A 20,540-nucleotide genomic window follows, 5' to 3' on the forward strand; every position below is an offset into this window, starting at 1 on the left:
AGTCTCTTGAAGACAACTCTCTGAGGTCATGGTTCTGACATGTAAGTTCCAACAATTAAGGCTGCAGGAATCTATAAATATGAGAAAGAAGAGGCCGAGTCTCTTTGGTTGGCGGTTGCAGCTATATAGGGAGGGACATTTATTCAGCTTTCAGGAGATAGGTATTGGAAACCTATGTGAGCTGTTCTTGGCACTGGAGATACACACGACCTACTCACCTTCTTGGCGCCTCCCTGCATAGGGAAAGGCAGACAATCAGTCAATAAGTACCAATAACATCTAATGATGATAAGCAGAGGAGAAAAAGACATCAGGATGATAAGGAAGCACTAGGTGTGGGGAAGGCTTCTCGTTCCAAATAGGCAGGATATCTGGACATCTCAGAGGAAAGAGTTCAGGGAGTGCAAATAGTGCAGAGGCCCTGGGGTAGGAGTGTTCCTGGTACATGTGAAGAACAGCCAGGAATGAGCATGGGAGTTGTAGGAGAGGAGGCCAGGGAGATGGGCCTGTACATGTCACATGGATCATTGCAGTCCTTGTACAAACTCTTCTTCAATTTTTGTTACAGAAAATTTCAGGCATGTGCTAAACAGAACAGTATAATGAACCCCCTATCTACCTATCACCCAGGCCTAATAAATATTTACTCAGGGCCACTTTTTTTTTTTGCTTTTCTTCTTCTTCTTTAAAAAAAATTTTTTTTTCTGTGTTTATTTGACTGTGTCAGTTCTTGGTTGTAGCATGCAGGCTTACTTGCCCCATAGCATGTAGGATCTTAGTTTTCTGACCAGGAACTGAACCCACGTCCTCTGTCTTGGAAGGCGGGTTCTTAACCATTAGACCACCAGGGAAGTTCCTACTTTTCTCTCATATATCTTACTCTCTCTCTCTAGGTTAACCTGAAGCAAAGCGTAGACATTTTATCTGTGAATATTTGGGGGTATATCTCTAGAAGGTGAGAAATTAAAAATGATTGATTCCAATATTATATTTAAAGATAAATTATGAGTATTAACAAATACCCAGTATGTGTGCACATATTTTGGTGTGAGGGGAGTCTATTACAGTAATTGTTTTCTAAATGTTTGATTATATGTTTGGTATTAGACTCCCAAAATGTTTATGTGTTGCATTTAGTCAGTATTTCTCAAGTCTTTTTTAAAGTTGAGATTCTTTTTCCATCTTTTTTTTTTCACTATTGCTTTGAAAATGTTTAAGGGATCAGATCATTTGTTCTGGCTTTCACAGTGTAGCTTATGTTCATCTTTCTATGGTGTTAATATGTTCCCTTGTCACTATGATCCCTGTGAAATGGCATTTTGATGTAGTGGTGCAGTTGTATCCAAGAGTGACATGGCTTTGTTTGATGAGAAGACTTCAGATGTTATATCAAGCAGCACATGGTATCAGGTTATCTCCTAGTGATGTCAGCAGTTACCAGTGATTATGACCTAGATCTGTTGATTTGTTGGGGTTTGAAAAATGGCAGTAATCTCATGTTGTCATTCATTCCATATTTACCACTTGGAATATGTCTATGAAGAGAATCATTTTGCATCTATGAGGTTCTGTTCATAGGGAAAGCAGGATAAGTGCTGAATTTTTCCCCTTTACCAATTTTTAAAATTAATGGGATAGTTTTCTAACATCTTCCAAAGATGACCCTGGCTGATGGGCTGGCTTCCTTCCTTTTTTCCTTCCTCTTCTATCTCCTTGAGCTCATAGTTTCAACCTTTGGATACATTTTAACATATTGCTATTGTCACTCCTATTGATGCTCAGTTGTCCCATTTTTTGGCCAAGTTTGCCAGGTTTTTGGCTTTTACTTGGAATAAGAAGGAAACTAGTGAAGAAGTTTGAGCAGAGGAATGATACATTCTGAAAATGAGCATCTTGGAGTCTGTGTGGCCAACAAAGTGTAGGAGGGTGGCAGGGAGAAAGTAGAGAATTCAGTTAGAAGGAAATGACAGTGACCTAGTCAGGACACAGTATGTCTTGAATCAAGGTGTTTTGGGTGGAAAGAATGGTGAGATTCTGGATATTTTACATTGCAAAAAAGTATCCTGGGTGTAGAATGGGGAGCAAAGTTGATCCTTCCTCTTTTGTATTCCATTGTATTTTCATTATTTCTTGTTGTTTTATGCAAAATGCTACTTACGTTTATTAGTTTACACTTTTAGGTGCCTCCTTGCAGTACTAACCAGTGAGTATTCTCTGTGTGAATATGTTGCCTGTAACAGGGCAGAGGATTGGTGAGTTCTGTGAGCTCACAAAGAAGCAGAAGTAATATTAACAAATGCCCAGAACAAGTTGGCAGATTAGGAGGTAAGGTCCGGGGAAGAGCACGTGGACTTCCTCTCGTCCACGTGCACCTTAGTAGGCTCGTAAACAGATGGTCCTCTAGATGGTACATAGCCGAGCGTAACGTTGTAGAAGTGAGGAGACAAAAGAGGTGGAAGCAGCCCAGAGCCTGAGTGCAGGCTTGGCAAAGTGAGAAGCAGGCTGGATTTCAGCCGTGACTTCCCTTCCTGCCCGGCACCCTTGTGCAGGGCGCAACCTGAACAGCTGCACAGGACAGCCCTACTCTGAAGGCCCCTGGGACAGGAATAAACACACCCGAATCTAATCCCGGTTCTACCACCAACTGTGAGCCCTCAGCTTCCTCATCTGTTAAAAGATGGAGTTTGACTTCATGGCCTTTAAAATGTAACCACTTGAACACAGTTGCTGTGGTGAAACAGCCATGACTTGCTAAAGTAAAATACCCAGACTTGCTAAAGTAAAATCCTGATTTATCCTAGTATTTCTTCTCAACAAACCAATGGTTGCCAATTTGTAAATCATTTTAAATTTTGCATTAGAGGAAGTGAGTGAGATAAATTCTTCATGCACAGCGATGGAGGTACACTTAGTCCCAAGTTATGAATACTGTGAAAAATTGTGCTCCTTGAATAAATACAGGATGAAACTTTCAGGCTTCCAGAATATATGTTCTGTTTCCTTCCTTATTCGTATTTGATTGCTCTTGTTAACGTGCTTAGCACTGCGCTGTTCTTAAAAATCCGTTTTCCAAAATGAAAATACAGGCTCCAATCTCTTGTGTCTCCAGTTGGTATTTTCCCAATTGTAGGGTTTTGCCTGTTCACACAAGTCTTTGCCTCACAGCAGAGTTCAACTTCCCCCAAATTAAGGCAGTTAGTTTATTCCTCTTTCTGATGATTGCCATATATAGAAAAAAAATCTAATTATTTTCATTGGGCAACCGTCCCCCGTGTCTTTCTTGTGGAACATGACTGATTTTGTTAACTCCACCAGGGAAAGAATAAGCAGAACTTCCTGCGGGTGGCCAAATTCTATTCAGGAGCATCCCCAGGAGGCAGGGAATAGTTGAGGTTTGCTGAAATAAACTCTTTTATAAGTATGATGCTGTTGCTTTGTTATTATTTTTTCCAGTCTACATGGTGAAGAGGACTTTTCATTTCACTGAGGTGAAAACTGGGTCTGTGAGAGGAGCGACTTTCTTTGAAAAAAAAAAAAATCAGAAACCAATTACTTGATATGCAGAGCCAAAAGCCTCATTCCCTTAACGAAATCAGTGCGGTGTGCACTGTCGTTAACCTGAGGAAAGCGGCTGACATCTCTTGATTACCGCTGGAGGTGGAAGGACCGAAACTTGCAGGATCCCCCTCCCCCTCGAGAGAAGGTTAGTCCAGCCCTTTCTAGAGGTTCATTTCGGCTCTCTGTCATCACCGGGACGCTGGCAGGGAATGTGTGTCATGGTTACAATAGAGTGTGGTAACATATAACAACCATGAAAGCCCAGCGGGAAAGACTACAGATTCCGGGGCTGACCTTGGAGTAAGTATTGTCTCTCTTTAATATTTTAATGCTTTCTGCATGGCACTCGCTTTCCTGCGACCAATAGCTCTTTAGCATTTGTTTGTACTGACAGCCTCAGAGCACTGCAGTGTGAGCTGGAAGGAACCTGTCTTAAATGTATGGCATTTGATTTCAGCCTATGTGGAAGCCCCGACCCAGCATTTTGCATTGCAGTCAGAGGAAAAGCTGCTGCATATTTAAAGTTACTAAACCTCAGTGCTGGAAACATCTTAACAGCTCATTGTGAAAGAATGTATCAGCAGGCCGTGGTGTGTCTTTTTTTTTTTTTTTTTTCCTTCTCTCTTACTGTTTGTTTATCCCCATGCTGCCTTGTTCTAAAGAAGGGCCTCTGTCTGGCTTGGATAACAGAAGATATTACAATGGATAAGAGTGCAAGAGAAGGGTTATTTGTCACACTCATTAGATGTGATCCATGCTTTATCTGTGCAGCAGAATATTAATGAACTGTGGTACATTTTGCGTCCTTCTGCAGAGTCTCCAGCCACCTCATGCGGTGTGTTTACCTAGTTGAGCTCTGTGTTTGCTTACCTTTTTTTTTTAAACCCATTAACACATCTGACTTGCCTTCTGATTTGATGCAGCCCCGTAAAATGCCCATATCTAATTTGTGGCGCAGAAGTTAAACATCTGTGATGCAGGAAGTGTCAGCAAATTTTTATTTTAAATCTGTTTGTCAAAGACGCAGAAGCTGTGAGTTAGTCTGTGCTGGCACACTTAAAATAATAAACAGCACAATAGATTTCTGCTAGAAAAATATAAATATGTTGTCTCACTTGCCATACAGGTATAAAATTGCATTTTCATTGAAATCTGCACAACCTTGATCACCTCATTGATGCTGGACTCCTTCCAGGAGGAGACTGCAGGGGAGACCTGTGCCCAGTTCTGAGGAGTCGCTCTTCCCCTTAACCCCTGGAGATGCGTCACACAAGGGAAGCTGTTTCCTAGGTTGATAAATGAATGAAAACATGACATTTCTGAAGCGATTTGAGTACTTTCTCCATCAGTTCTTGCTCTAAAATTACACACTGATTTTTTAACTAACAAGTGCTCACTTAGAAAACTTAGAGGGCTCCTACAACCTTCTTGCTAGACATGGCTTTTTATACAACAGAGATACAAAGAGTATTTGCCCAATGCTACTGATTTGTCCCCATCTCCACCCTGGCATTCAGCCCCCCTCATCTGTGTGGAATATTTTAGTGGCATCCACACTTTTTTCTACTTAATCCTCCTCTCTCTAGCATTCTGGCACTGCACAGCTCAGATGCCTGTGGCTCTGTGTTCCAGGCCCAGAAACTTAGTTTTAACCCCCGACTTCACTGTCACCTTTCGTTCTGGTTGTGCCGCTTCCTTGTTATCCCTTTTGGCTTTGGCACGTATCGTTTCACATTACAGTTTTTCTTTCTTTTGATTTTGATGTCTCATCCACATTAACAGGAGATACTTCAAAGTTACTTTCTAAAGTACAAACTCAGTTGTATCTACTGTTTCATATATAATTTGCAAGGCTGAGCTGTGCCACCAATTTTAGGACGTTGCCAGTGCTGATGATGACACACAGGTCAGCTCAACACAGGGGGTTCCCTGCATTTTGTTTTGGTACCGGGGCCATAACCCCTCAGTCTAGCCTCTACCCTGGTACGTGACACTGTGGATCTGAAATAGCTTATTTTGTACCTGAGGAGCTTGAGGCAGTAGAATAGAGGATCACTCTTCAATGTCATTGACAATGACAATAGAAATTCACTTTGAACATTTTGTTTACCTTGAAATGTAAAACTACTGTTAGGTAGACATAGCTTATTTCATATTCATTCATGGAGAAAGCTAGTTCTGCAGTCTTTGAGTAAATTCAGTTTCTTACCACTGCAGAGAATGGTTATAATGAAAAGTCTTATCACTGATTTTATTAAGGGCACATTTAATGTATATAATTTTATTTATTTGGGGACCTTATAACAGACAAACTGTGCAGAACAGCTTTTGAATGTTCTCTCATGAGACATTTCTGTTTTTCTTCAGGAAAGTTTATTCCATAGATCCTGCAGCATGGACTCTTACACTAGCATATTTTACACTCTGTAGAGGCAATTCAAAATTTTCCCATCTGATTTATCAATAACATGAAGTGTTTCTGATTCCTGTTTCAGAAATCGAAATCCTGGATTGAGACAGCAAATATATTAATATTTCAGAAATTAATGGTTACTAATTTATTCAGAAATTTCTCATATTTAGAGAGCCTATGCATGGCTTTCTGATTTCTGAGAAATTGAGTGTGTTTTTTTCATTCCTTTTTTTTCCCCCCCAATTTTACTGTAGAATTAGGTTCATAGACACTTTATAGCACATATGATAACATGTCTCTGCGTGGAGGCAGAGTGGCTCCATTGTCTTTTCATGCCTATTTTAGGACCAGAAGAAAAAGATAAGGCTGTGCTTAGACTAGATGACAGCTCTATCAGTGGGCACTCAGGAGGGCTTTCCAGTGAGCTGCTAAGTTAGAGTACAGTATGTTGAAGAGCAGCAGAATCTGAATGTGCTCTGAATGTATAAGGAAATCAGTTCCTTAGTCTACTGAGTACTGGCACCAAGCCCAAGCGTGGTTTTAGAAGATATAAAATGTTCCTCCTTTGAAACATTTTATTAAACAAATTGGAGCATTGTGAGCAACAACTGACATTTTGGTTTGCATCAAATACAGCCAAGTCTCAATTATCCACATAATGGGAAACTAGGATGGCGTTAAGAATTTGGTAAGCCTGAATCTGATGTTAGCCACGGCTGCCACGTCTCTGTTCAGTGAAGAGCACAGCCAGCTTGAATTAGCCAGTGTGCAGCTCAGTTCCAAAAACTCTTTGCCTAAGGTAAGAACATGTACAGTGTAGAGTCATGGACCAAAGGACAGGCAGAAGAATGTTCTTGAAGAAACTCATTGTAATGTAGCAGGAGTTTTCAGGGCTCACTTCAGCTTAAGAGTCGGTACTAGAATACTCAGCTAATTCTTATTTTGGTTTTGCCATGTGAAAGTAATTGGAAATCAACTAGTATTTACTTCATATCTTGATAGATCTCTTGGCAGAATTGTTGCAAGTAAATGAGTTGACTAATTTGTTCCCTTTCCTCTCTAAAAGAGAAGAGCCATGAGGCTAAAGGAAAAAAAAGGTAAAGGGACTCTAAGCTTGGGCCCCCATGCTGAATATTTGAGAATTGGCTGCTGAGGGTGCTTGAGGGCTTGGATGGGTTGATGGGAGTAGGAGTTACAATGGTCCATTGATGGATGAATTTGAAGGAAAAAAAGAAAACCTCTTGGAGAATAAAATACTTTATAACCATATATGAGAAAATTTGAAGTTCCTTATTATGGACATAAGCATAAGAACACATTTTACTATGAGACTTAGACAACATATTGCTGAGTATTTTTCATTAAAACGTGCTTAAAAATATAACTTCCTATATGGAAATATTTGTTGCTTTGTTTTTTTAAAAATGGCAATATTTAACCTGAATTTTCATCTCTGTTCTGGTGACTACTTCTCGATGGTTTTGATACAGACTTACCATTAATTCATACTTGGAAATAGAATACACGCAATATAAAAAAAATCACCGACTTTTCTTTGCAAAAAATCACATGTCGAACATATCTGCCAAGTTGCTCTGCAACAAAAGGCATAAATAAAAATGGCAGCGGCAGTTTTGAGAATGTAAATTTCAGCAGGCACCATTGTGCTTGTTCTCTGCTTTAGAGCTGAGAAGGGGCGCGTGATTAGATGGTTACCTAGCGGTACCGATAGGCATGCCGTGATGATTCTGGCCTAAAGGGAACAAAAGTCCCTTCACTGAGCTATGCTATTTTTACTGCCATCATTTCTCCCACTTGGAATGACATTATTTTAACTTTCAGTCTCACTCCAAGGAGCCTGAGTCCAACCCCGTCCAGCCCAGGCAGTCCCTGTAGTCCTCTCTTCGCATTTCACTTCTGGAGGTAAGCGTGCTCCAGTGCCTGCCTGGGGCTGCTTTGTCTTGCCTTCCCATCCCCCGTATCCCACCATGAGTATCTGGACATTGTGGACCACAATATGCAATAAAGTTTTTTTTTTTTTCCCTTAACTATTGTCTTCATGTTAACATATGAAATGAGGAAACTGGTTGAGCTGTTTACCTGATGACTTTACAGAAGCACTGAGAAAATGTACCTTGCTTATCCCACTGGGTGTATGTTACTCATGTTTCACTTAATGTCCAGTGATTAGCAGTTTGTTTGACTCATGTGTGTATGTTACATGTGGCTTTCCTTAGGAAATGGTCTGCACTGAAAGTCATGAATTTTGATTCATCTTTTATAATAATACTATTTATTACAGTTTCTAGGAAACATTTTCTAATATACATTAGAAATTATTTTATGTATGCTATACATTATTTTATGTCATGTTATTTCCAGGACAAAGTACTTGACTTGTCTAAAACCATTAGTATTTTTGAATCTTTAGAATCCTCACGTATATACCCCCACCCTCTTACTCATAGGCTGATATAAATTCATTCTTCTCTTCTCTGGAGAGAAACATCTTCAAGGAACTCTACTTGCATTTTAGCCCAGCTTATCACCAGAGTACATAATAGAAAATGTTGTTAGCATTGTATGTATAGTGCATACAATCTATTAGGATTTCCGTGAATTCAGTGTCTGTGAATAGAATTCGTCTCGCTGGATCTAATCACAACCCAACTTCCCCTTACCCATTTTTTAAAAAGTATATATATAATTTTCTTTCCATGCCGCATGTGGGATCTTAGTTCCCTGACCGGGTATTGAACCTGTGCCTGCTGTATTGGGATCATGAAGTCTTAACCACTGGATCACCAGAGAAGTCCCCCCTGCCACCCATTTTTTTTAATCCTAAAGTAGAAGGTAGAAGCACACTCTCAGTTGATGCAAAGAGTGACTCAAATTATTTTCTATTAATGAATGCTTTTTATTTCTTATATGCAAATGAATGAAAAATTTGCCATGCGTGGCCAGTTCCTTAAAAATACTACTCTTTGTGACCCCATGGACTGTAGTGTGCCAGGCTCCTCCATGGGATTCTCCAGGCAAGAATACTGGAGGGGGTAGCCATTCCCTTCTCCAGGGGATCTTCCTGACCCCGGAATCAAACCCGGGTCTCTTGCATTGTGGGCAGATTCTTTACCTTCTGAGCCACCAGGGAAGACCCATCAGTGGAACAATTTAGTGTGTTTCTCTCATTTTTCTACAATAAGACTGAACCAAAATTTGAAGAATTGACTGCAGAAATGAGTGAAAGACTTTGAACTTCGGTTCTACTCTTCTGCTGATGGGATTATGTTTATTATTGTCAAAGTGACTTTCAATATGAAAGTTTCATATAATAACTTTTATAAAGTATCCCCTGAACATAATAGGTCCTAAAGCATAGGAATGATTTTCTCACAATCCAAAGAATTCCATTGCTCTTGTAATTTGTCTATTTTGATGATCCAACCACAAGTAACTGGACTGTCTTCTGACCTTTTTTTCCCTCAATGTAGCATGCCTTTATTAAATACCCACATGGCCTTTTCCTTCCTAAAAACAATAGGCTACTTGAAATAAAGTTGCTATCAATAGTGGAGGAGAGAAATTCCGAATAAAACACTGTGGTAGTGCAGAGGAGGATGAGGTTCTGAAAACTGATTTTGGAGAGAGACGTAGAGATGTCTTTGGAACTGGTGATATTTGAGCTGGACCATGAAAAACTGGAGGGTTTTAATGAGGAGAGTTAGCAGTGAAGGTCAAAACTAAACAAAGAATAAAACAGCAAGAAGGTAAGAGAGTGTGGCACATTGAAGAAATGGGTTTATGGCAAGAAGATAGGGTGGATGAGGTAGGAAAAAAAGCATGGACTTGTACAGAGATTGATTTGGATTTAAACATTAATTTGGGACTATGCTATGTAAGGTCCTAAATACTCAGCTGAAACGTTTGACTTTCATTTTGCAAGCATTTCAGGGTATTAGAAGATTTTTTCTGAATAAAAAAATGACTGAAAAAATTTACCAATCTCCCAATCTGTTTACCAATCTATTCTTTAAGAATAGATAGGACTTTAGTTAGAAGCTCCAGCGAAGGTGCTGGTATGGTAACAGGTCCTGGATAAGGACAATTGCAGTCAATTAAATTAAAATTTGCAGAGTACTTGATAGTTGACAGAATGCTTTCTATCTCTTTCAATTTAATCCACTTGACACTAGGCAGGAAGGAATATTGCTTCTGTTTACAGATGAAGATGCTAACACATTTAGATATTTAAGTGGCTTAACTAGCCTTGGATTCAAAATGAAGTCTCGAATCTTTCCACTGTAACTAATTGAAGACACGCGCATTGCAATGGGCTCGCTCATATGGGGCTTTAATCGTCCAGTTTACATGGACTTTGTGACCTCCTTTAGTGATTTCTATTTCCCCAGTGCCTTTCTCAATTCATGGGATGTAGTAAGCATTTGCAAAGTGTTTATTAAAGAATGAATGAGTGAACTGGAAATAGAAGGTGTATTGGTTACGGTCCTGCTCACAAATCAACCACCAGACAATTGGTTTAGATAAAATGGAATTGTATTTTTCACTCACAGGCCGAAAGTGTGGGGAGGATCCACTCTACATAGTCATTTAGTAATCCAGAGGGTTCTTCAACACATGGGCTTTAGAGTTGCCCTGCGTATCATTCCAGGTGGTGGAAAACGAAAAGATCACAGGAGATGGTGTGATGCTGGACCTGAGAGTGGCAGGCATTACTCTCACTCCCATTCCGTGCTTGGAATTTGGAGTTCTACTATGCCTAATGACAAGGATGACTGGAAAATACAGCTTCCTTGCATCTAGGAAACAGAGGAAGTGAGTTTGGGAAATAGCAGTCTTTGCCACAGAAGGTGGTGAAAGAAAGGTGATGAAAGAAACACCACAGTAAGTGTTCAATAGATAGTTCTGAATGAATTTACACGGAGATTTTTAGCATTAATTGAGCAGAAACCAAGAGAGCAGAGTTGGAGAGGGAGGAAAATTAGTCATGATTGAGTTTAGTTCTGAACACACTGAGTCATCTCTAAGTAGAGATTTCTGGTTGATTGCTTGGAGTTGGCTGTCTCTAATAATGTGCCCCCAGATTATGGTCTAATGTAAATCAGAGTCTGTCTAGTCAAAGCTATGATCTTTCCAGTTGTCATGTATGGATGTGAGAGTTGGACCATAAAGAAAGCTGAGTGCCGAAGAATTGATGCTTTTGAACTGTGGTGTTGGAGAAGACTCTTGAGAGTCCCTTGGACTGCAAGGAGATCCAACCAGTCCATCCTAAAGGAAATCAGTCCCGAATATTCATTGGAGGGACTGATGCTGAAGCTCCAATACTTTGGCCACCTGATGTGAAGAACTGATTCATTGGAAAAGACCCTGATGCTGGGAAAGATTGAAGGCAGGAGGAGAAGGGGAGGACAGAGGATGAGATGGTTGGATGGCATCACCAACTCGATGGACATGAGTTTGAGCAAGCTCCGGGAGTTGGCCTGTCGTGCTGCAGTCCGTGGGGTCTCAAAGAATTGGACACGACAGAGTGACTGAACTGAACTGAGATTTTGGAATCCCTGAGATTCCAAATAGATTCGTGCTGTTACCACAGAAAAGCATTTATTGTATCTGCATAGAATTGTTTTTTCTTCTGCTGATTGTGATGGATCAGATTTCTTCTTTGTTCCTTTTCAATGAGTGGGCGTCGAAGTTCCAGGGAGAGCGTGGTGGTGAGCATTGTCGGTTTCTGTGCCCTTTGGAGGTGCTGACACACACAGCTTCTCAATGCTGCAGTGGAAGATGTTGTTCCTTTCATGGTGAAGCCCCGGAGGCAGGCTACGTTGGGACGGGAGTTAGCGTTAGTCTCCATGGACTTCCTGAAAGTTGCCTGAAAATGAGAGAAGCACAGCTTCTGGGGCAGCTGAGCTGCTAACCAAAATGTAAGTTTAGCTGAGTATGTCTTGGGGATGTACCCTTGCGCTGCTGCAGGAGGCTATAGCATGGCACACTTTGGCTCCCTATGCGGGGAAGAATTTTCCAAGACAGCCTCACAGTGTAGAATGGATCCTCTCATCAGACCGTCAGTTTCATGCTGCTGGAAATCTCCCAGAAGGCCACTTAATTGGAAAGATGTAGAACAGAGAATTCAAGCATGTTATTCCCAAAGGCCCTTTCATCTTGAAATGCTGATGCCCTTATTGTCTCACAACAGGGCTGGAGAGAGATGGGCAAATGACACAATTTGTCCACAAGCTTTAAAAAAAAAATGGCCCAAATATCTGTTTATCTACACCAATGTGATAGAAAACATTAAAAAATCCTAAGTGGAATTTATATATGCCTTCACTTTCCCTCTTCTGGGACAACTATAACTGCTCAGAATTTCTGCAATCCCCAAGACTTAGCACATTTACCTTAATTTAGTAGCAGTTGATATAATGAGAACACCAGTGCCTCATGAGTCATGTGAATGTGACCTAGGCCAGCTCATAATCTGGACTGTGATTGTTAGATAGCAAGATTCCAGGATTTCCTCATTTTACATTTTCAGGATCTCTCACGGCACCTGGTAGGCCTCACCCTCAATAGTGACTAGTAAATAGGGGAAGGCTGGCTACCGTAACTCAGGGACCACATTGCTGTCGAAAGGAAAATGTTGTTTTGCATTTTAATTGCACGGTCCAACTTCCGAGTGGAGGGCATCCCTTAGGGCATCTGTTGCACTTCCTACATCCCTCCTGTTTTACTTCTTCCATCCTTCTGTTCACCTCCCCATTTGGTTCCTGGAGTCTCATGGTGGTGGCGGACACACAGCTAAGCTGGAGATGGCAATGGAGTGGCTGTTCCAGTTCTTCTCATCTCTCCAAAATCTCACTCCCTGTTTCAGCTGGGACTGAAGCCACACATGCCCCATGGCTGGTAGGATTCAGTGCTAGTTTCAGAGAAAGCTATTGCCAGTGTGCCATCAACTTCCTGAGGATGAGGATTTTTTCCCGCCACAGATGTATCCACGGACCCTAAAATAGCGCCTGGCATATATAGTAGAGGCGCCATAAATATGTATGGGTGGAATGAATGTTGCTCCCGGGGAATCCAGCCTGTCCTGATGTTTTCACCTGTGCTCACAACAGGGCACACCCTTCCTCTTACGTGTGCTTTGCAATTGGTGCTGACACTTTGAGAGGTGGGGCATGCATTTTGATGATTCCATAAATATTAAATTATAACCTTCAAAATTTAAAAACTGACCAGGTATTAATGATAAATAAAGTAAGGTTCAAGAAGGGAGTAGAAAGGGCTTATTACAGAAAAGTTAACGTCAGAGTCTATTAGTGAACGTGCCTGGCTATGGAGAGGGGCAGAGAAAATGGTCTAGAGGTCACAACAGATGACGTGCTGAAGAGCTAAGTCACTTTGATGAAAGGGAGTTAAATGTAAGCTCTGCGGAATGGAAGCTTGTCTGATTTGCTCCTGCCATCTCCCTGGCACCTGTAAGAGCACTTGTTACAGGGCAGATACTTCATAAAATCAATTTGTGTGAGTGTTAGTGTGAAAGTATTAGTCGCTCAGTCGTGTCTGACTCTTTGCAACCCCATGGACTGTAGCCGCCCAGGCTCCTCTGTCCATGGGATTCTTCAGGCAAGAGTACTAGAGTGGGTTGCCATGCCCTTCTCCGGGGTATCTTCCTGACCCGGGGATCGAACCTGATTCTCCCGTGTTGCAGGCAGATTCTTTATCGTCTGAGCCACCAGGGAAGCCCTAAAATCAATTAGCTTTTGTCATTGAAGGTACTTTGAAGCAGCAAACAAGTTCTAACTGGGGACTTTGGGGGCAGCTTTTTAAAAACAAAAGCCCTCCAGTGAGTTAGTGTTCCCTAGTGGTGTGAGTCTAGTCTAGCCTAGAGCTGGGCCCCTGCTGCCCGTTTCCTATGGGGCTCCTATTCCCCAGTGTGCAGCAGACCCCACCTGGCTGGCTCCCTTCATTCCCATTACCTGACCAGCCCTGGAGGAGTCGGATTTTGGGACCCAGTAGACTAGCAGCATGGTGCCTGATCTTGGCCACTGCTCTCACCACACACAAGATTTGAGACTTCGGGCAAGTCATAAATCATGAACTTCATGGACCTTCATTGTCTTCACCTACCTCACCCAAGAATAAGAATAGTAGCTTATAGGTATTTAGGGGGATATATTTCTATTAGCAAGAACAGGACCTGTGATGGTCCTAAAGGCCATGGGAAGGCCAAGTAGACATACTTTAGCAGAAAAGGGCATCAGGGACAATGGGCACCTAATGCAATTTTGCCAAGAGCTTGTCCGTTTGTCCTGCTGCTGCTAGAAAGGTGGGTAGGTGTCCGCAGCTCCCTGAATCCCCCATCACTCCACTCATTGCCATGGTGAGGGGCAGGCATAATAAGCATTTACTAAATACATGGCAGCATGCTGTGAATATGTCTCCTTTTTCAAATGTCTTCTTTTTAAATTTTTATTGAAATATAATTGATTTATAGTGTGTTAGTTTCAGATATATAGTAAAATGCTTCAGATATATATATATATTCTTTTTTTTTTTAACATTCTCTACCATTATAGGTTATTACAAGATATTGAGTATAGTACTATACTCAATATCTTGTGCTATACTGTAGGTCTTCATTGATTATCTATTTTATATATAGTAGTCTGTATATTTTAATCCCAAACTTCTAATTTATCCCTCTCCCCTGCCTCCCTCTGTTTTCTATGTCTCTGAAGAAAAGGGAACCTGCCTACACTGTTGGTGGGAATATAAATTAGTGTAGCTGCCACAGAGAACAGTATGTGTGTGCCTGTGCGTACTCAGTCGCTCAGTCGTGTCCAACTCTCTGCAGCTCCATGGACTGTAGCCCACCAGGCTCTTCTGCCTGTGGAATTTTCCTGGCAAGAATACTGGAGAGGGGTACCATTTCCTCTCCAGAGGATCTTCCCGACCCAGTGACCTAACCTGTGTCTCTTGTGTCTCCTGCATTGACAGGCAGATTCCTTATCACTAGTGCCACCTGAGAAGCCTGGAGAACAGTATGGAGGTTCTTTTAAAAAATTACAAATAGAACTACCATATGATCTAGCAATCCCACTCCTGGACATATATCAGGAGAAAAACGTAATGTGAAAAGATACACGCGCCCCAGTGTTCAGAAGCAGCACTGTTTACAATAGCCAATGTATGGAAGCAACCTAAGTGTCCGTCAGTAGATGAATGGATGAAGAAGATGTGGTACATATGTGGAATGGAATATCACTCAGTAGATGAATGGATGAAGGAGATGTGGTACATATGTGGAATGGAATATCACTCAGTAGATGAATGGATGAAGAAGATGTGGTACATATGTGGAATGGAATATCACTCAGCTATAAAAAGGATGAATCAATACCATCTGCAGCAACATGGATAGACCTAGAGATTTTCATACCAAGTGAAATAAATGAGGCAGAGAGAGACAAATATCATATGATATCGCTAATTGGTAGAATCTAAAGTAGGATACAAACGGACTTATTTGTGTCTCCTTTTCAAGGGACACCTGTAAGTGTGGGGAAGTCACCTGACTGATAAAGCCGTTTAGTTTCACTGAGTTTGTAGGATGAGTGGGACCATTTGTCTTTTGCATTGTTTCTTCTATGTCTGCCCCCCCCACCCCCCGCCACTTCACTTTGTGAAGAATATTGAAAAAAAAAAAATCTGAAGAAGCTGGTACCAGATGGCAATTTTTTCATAGTCTGCAGACACCAGTTCCAGTGCTTTTGTGAATGTGATGGTTTAATGAACTGCCTTATGCATCCTGAGTTTTGTTTCTGAATTGCTGTGTAGGCCCAGGTCTGTTTAGTACCGGCACTGTGTGGAATGGCTCTGCGAAGCTGAGACGAGCATGACTGAACACTTGGCTGGCCCTGTAGGTGCGGTCCGGGCAGACGTCGGAAGGTTGGCGGGGAGGCGTGGACAGGCCAGGTAGTGCTTCACTCGGCTACTGTGGTTTCTGCAGGTGCTGGCAGCTGGCAGCTTCTGTCTCCTGTAAGAAGGGAGAATGAGAGGGTGTGTGTGGTGGTCCAGTGAGGGGTGGGGAGGGGGCAGAGAGTAGACCGCAATGGGGAAGGGGGATGGAGTAAACTTATTGCAGTTACCGGGCCTGGGGCGTGAGGTTTTAGGAGGTCAGATGGCAAACAGAGCTTTCACATCCCTCTGGGTCCCGGGAACATGTTATCCTCTCAAAGCCTTTGCTCCTGCAGGCCTAGGTGCCCCTGTGGCCAGGCCATGAGAGCCGTTCAGGGGCCTTGGTTTCTGACATAATGATTCTCCTTTTTTCTTATGCGTTCACTTTTTCATGCTAACTTTTCTCTTTGGCTTACTGCTTTGAGCAGGAGGCTCAAATCGCTTAAATATCTGCATGTGGGGTGGCTTAGTTTCACTGAGAGCTTGCTACCTGCCCGGGGCTATTCTTAGTGCTCCCCTATTAACTCCTGTAGTCCTCACAGCAGGCCTGTGAGGCCAGGAAGACAGTTTGACAGAAGTGAAAACTGAGACTCAGAGAAACAAACTTATCTGTAGTGACCACACATCTCGGTCTGCCTAGGTGCCGTTCGGTTGATGCCTGCTGTCCCGTTGTCATTAGTAAAAGGGCCCCCCTTTCACTTTCACACCCCCCAAGTTTGAATAGTAAATTACACCCACAATGTCTGGAAAGTGGCTTGATCCTGTTAAAATTCAGGCCTCTGGGGGAAGAGCCCTCACTCTTATTCTGTGGCATAAAGTCTAAGTGTCTACACTTGAACACACTTCAGTTCCTAGTCATTTCAAGTTTTGCATTCCGAACAGAATATGATATTTACAGGGAGGTGATTTTGTTGCTCTGTCTGAACCTCAGGGCTTCCCTGGTGGCTCAGATGGTAAAAAAAAAAAAAAAAAAATCTGCCTGCAATGCAGGAGACCTGGGTTTGATCCCTGGGTAGGGAAGATCCCCTGGAAAAGGGAATGGCTACCCACTCCAGTGTTCTTGCCTGGAGAATGCCATGGATAGAGGAGCCTGGCTGGCCTAAAGTCTGTAGGGTTGCAAAGAGTCAGACAAGACTGGGCAACTAACGTGGGCTTCCCTGGTGTTTTGGGTCACCATACAAGTGAATTTTTTAGTCCTCTGTTGACAGTGTGGTTGTGGGGCTGGGGAACGTGTTTTGAATTGTGGTGCCCTATATTTCTCTTTTCAAAAAAGTTTTATTTTAGACAGAGCCCAAGTGACACAATGAAGGTTAAATTGCTTTCATTTGGAAATCAGGCCATAGGCCCCCGAGGCACTCATTGCTGCTGCTGCTCTATCCTCAGCAGTCTGTACCCAGTTTTCTCGGCCAGGGCTGGCTTGCTGCAGCCCTGGGCTGAGAGTGTGTCCACGTTGCTGTGATGGTCTCACACTTTTTGAGCCCTATTTGAAGACCTGCCTCTTCAGGCCTGAAGTAGGAGCTCCACCTAAAGTGCAAGGAGCCTGGAAACTTCCTTTGTACCACCCACAATGAGAGACTCATTTGGCTTTCATCAATCAGGAGTATTTATTGTTACATAGTTTTTCTGTACCAAATATTGTGTCTTCACTTAACCAAATTTTGATTTTTGGTTCTGGAATATCTTAAAATTATTCAATGTAACGTTTAGCAGTTATCTCTCAGTTATTAGATCATCTAATGAAAAAAAATACTTTGCTGTGTGTATGTGGGGTAGGGTGGCATGGGGTTCTACCGTATATTCCATTTTGTTACTGCATCGCTTTGAGACTAGGAAAAAACATCTCACATCACTTAAAAAACTTATTCCTACACTTAAAATGTGGCTACAGCCATTAACACCCACCCTATTGAAAAGAGAATTAAGTTGTGATATTCTTTGAAAGTAAAAGATGGCAATGAGAATGTGAAGCTCAGAGGTGTCTGAGCAGAGGAGTGATACAAATGCAGAATTTAAGACAAAAAATTATCAAGTTTCTCCAGCAGTAACATGGGGATAATAATACCTCTTGGAGGTGTTATAAGAATTAATTAGATGCCATTTGTGAAGAGTTCCAACCTGAGCATTCTGTTTTATTATTATTATTAGCTTCGTATTGTTCTTGGAAGCCCAGCATTCAAAATGATCTGCAAAACCCGACCTTTGTTATCAAGGATGTTGCATATGCTAATGGAACGTGCCGATGGTGAGATATTATGAAAATGGGACAGCTGTCCTCATGATCTCAGGTGAAGAGGAAATGAGCTAAATTTCATGGACTGTATGCTTTTCTACTACTATTTCCATGACAGTATGCTCAGGTGAGCTCTTCCTGGATCCATTTAATGAAACAGTATGGGGATACTCCAAAGCGAGAGAACATTCATTTTCCTGCAGTGGTACTGGAATTGTTTTTCTTCTCCTCTTCATGTAAAATATCAGCTTGGCTCTAAAGTTCAGAGTCAGAAGTCATATCCCTGGATTTCTAAGCAGCCTCCTAACTTATATCCCCTCCCCAATCCCCACCCACCCATCCTCACTTCTGTTCACCGCCTGCCCTCCTGTGCTCATTCTTGGTCCAGAGCTCAAAGTGGTCTTTGCTGTGTCCGCCCTTCCACTGCTCAGAGCCTGCCCATGGCTGCCCTGCCATGCTCCATGACCCCTTCCTGCTGTCTCTCACTCCTTTCCTTCTGGTCACATTGGATTCTGATTTTTCTTGACCACTCCAAGAATGTTTGTGTCACAACCTTATTGTCTCCTGTTCCTGAAATACTCTCACGTACCCTTTCACTTAAAAAAAACTCCAAATCTAGAAAAAAAGTTGAAAGAATAGTACAGTCAACACCCATGTTCACCTTAATTCACTGATTAACACTTTCCACATTTGCTTTATCTTCCTGCCTTTTTCCTTTTTAGCCCGTATAAATATTAAATGACTGTTTTTGTTTGTTTGTTCATTGAACCATTTCAGAGTAATTTGCAAACATTCAGACATTTCACCCCAAAATACTCCAACATTTATCTCCTGAGGACATGTGCTTTCTCCTTCATAACCGTAACATCATTACATCATTATTATACTCCCAAGTTGAACCTGATTACAGTAATATCTGATATGCAGTCCATCTCAAATTTCTCCAATGATCCCCCCCAAAGTTCTTTAGAGTTGCATTTTTAAACTCCAGAATCTAGTTTAAAATTACATGTTTCATTTAGTTGCCATGTCTCTTTAGTCTCCTTTAGAACAGTTTAGTTTTTTCTTTCATCTTTTCATAACATTGACATTTATCAGGAATATAGGACAACTGTTTTGTTGACTATCCCACAATCTCAATTTATCTGATGGTTTCTTGGTCATTAGATTCGGGTTAAACATACTTGAGAAAACCAGGTGAAGATGTCTTACTCATAGCATCATACTGCAAAGCCCCAAATCTCGTGCCTGCCAAACTTTTCCCTTGCAGTTTTATGCTTTTGCTTTATTAAGTAATCTCCGGAGCACCGTTTTGAGATAATATGAATATCTCAACAAAATTTTACCCAGTGGTTTTTGCATTCATTGGTGACCTGGCTTGAATCAGTTATTTTGTTGCTATTTGTCAAGTGGCAGTTTTCTAATTCTGTTACTAGCTAGTGTTTTTCTGTTACAGAAGAAATTTTCCTCCTTTCTCCCCATTTTTAGGAATGTTAGTATTGATTCATGCATATTTTTAAAGAATAAAATAGATAACCTGTATTTGGTGTATAAGGATCCGTGACCAGTATTCCTCTTTTTGTTGATCACGTTGTCCCAAAATCCATCAGTGGGAGGTCTTTCCAGCTGACTCCTGGGTCCTTAAGACATGATCTTACTGGTTTTTGAGCACTGCATTTTCTGGCACATCAAGTTATTCTAGCTGATCAGGACAGCTAGAGGAGACTCTCCCTCCTGTTCCTCAGTCATCTGATCTCTTTCACTCAGTGTCCGAACTAAATGTCACTGCAGCAGAGAGGCCTTCCCTGCCCCTCTAGGAGAAGTGTGTCCCCTACCCCCAATCCAAACCTGCTTCCTGATGTTTCCTTTGGTGTGTGCTAGTTGCTCAGTTGTGTCCAACTCTTTGTGATGCGGTAGACTGCAGCCCGCCAGGCTCCTCTGTCCATGGGATTCTCCAGGCAAGAATACTGGAGTGGGTTGCCGTTTCCTTCTCTAGGGGATCTTCTCAACCCAGGGATCGAACCCAGGTCTCCCACATGGCAGGCAGATTCTTCATGGTCTGAGCCACTGGGGAAGCATATCCCCATTCAATATTTGTTTGTTTACTTGTAGTTTATTTTCCCAACTAGCACGAAATTTTTAAATTGACAACGATTCACCTGTTTTGCTCATGACTGGGTCCCTAGTATCTGGCCCATAGTGTGTCCTCAGCAAATAGCTGTAGAAAAAATTGAGTGAGTGGATTTACCACCCCATCTTAAGGTTTCGTCAAGCTCTTCCAGATTAGCTGCTGCCTTTCTTTCCTTTGCATTGAGATGAATCCGGTTGCGTGGAGTTCACGCTCATTTGTCCGGCATATATGGCAGT

At 41.9% G+C, this 20,540-nt stretch overlaps 1 protein-coding gene and 1 long non-coding RNA gene across 2 annotated transcripts in view; both read left to right on the plus strand.

Moving 5' to 3' along the window:
- Positions 1-20,540, plus strand: part of MAST4 (microtubule associated serine/threonine kinase family member 4) — a 617,121-nt gene that overhangs the window by 383,653 nt on the left and 212,928 nt on the right.
- On the plus strand, positions 603-19,461 carry LOC138984192 (uncharacterized). The gene is made up of 4 exons (XR_011461453.1): positions 603-3,858; positions 4,685-7,068; positions 7,814-7,894; positions 18,089-19,461. It is a non-coding gene; the product is annotated as an uncharacterized lncRNA (long non-coding RNA).

The sequence above is a fragment of the Bos mutus genome, chromosome 20 (genome assembly GCF_027580195.1).
Source record: "Bos mutus isolate GX-2022 chromosome 20, NWIPB_WYAK_1.1, whole genome shotgun sequence".
In the NCBI taxonomy this organism is placed as follows: Eukaryota; Metazoa; Chordata; class Mammalia; order Artiodactyla; family Bovidae; genus Bos; species Bos mutus.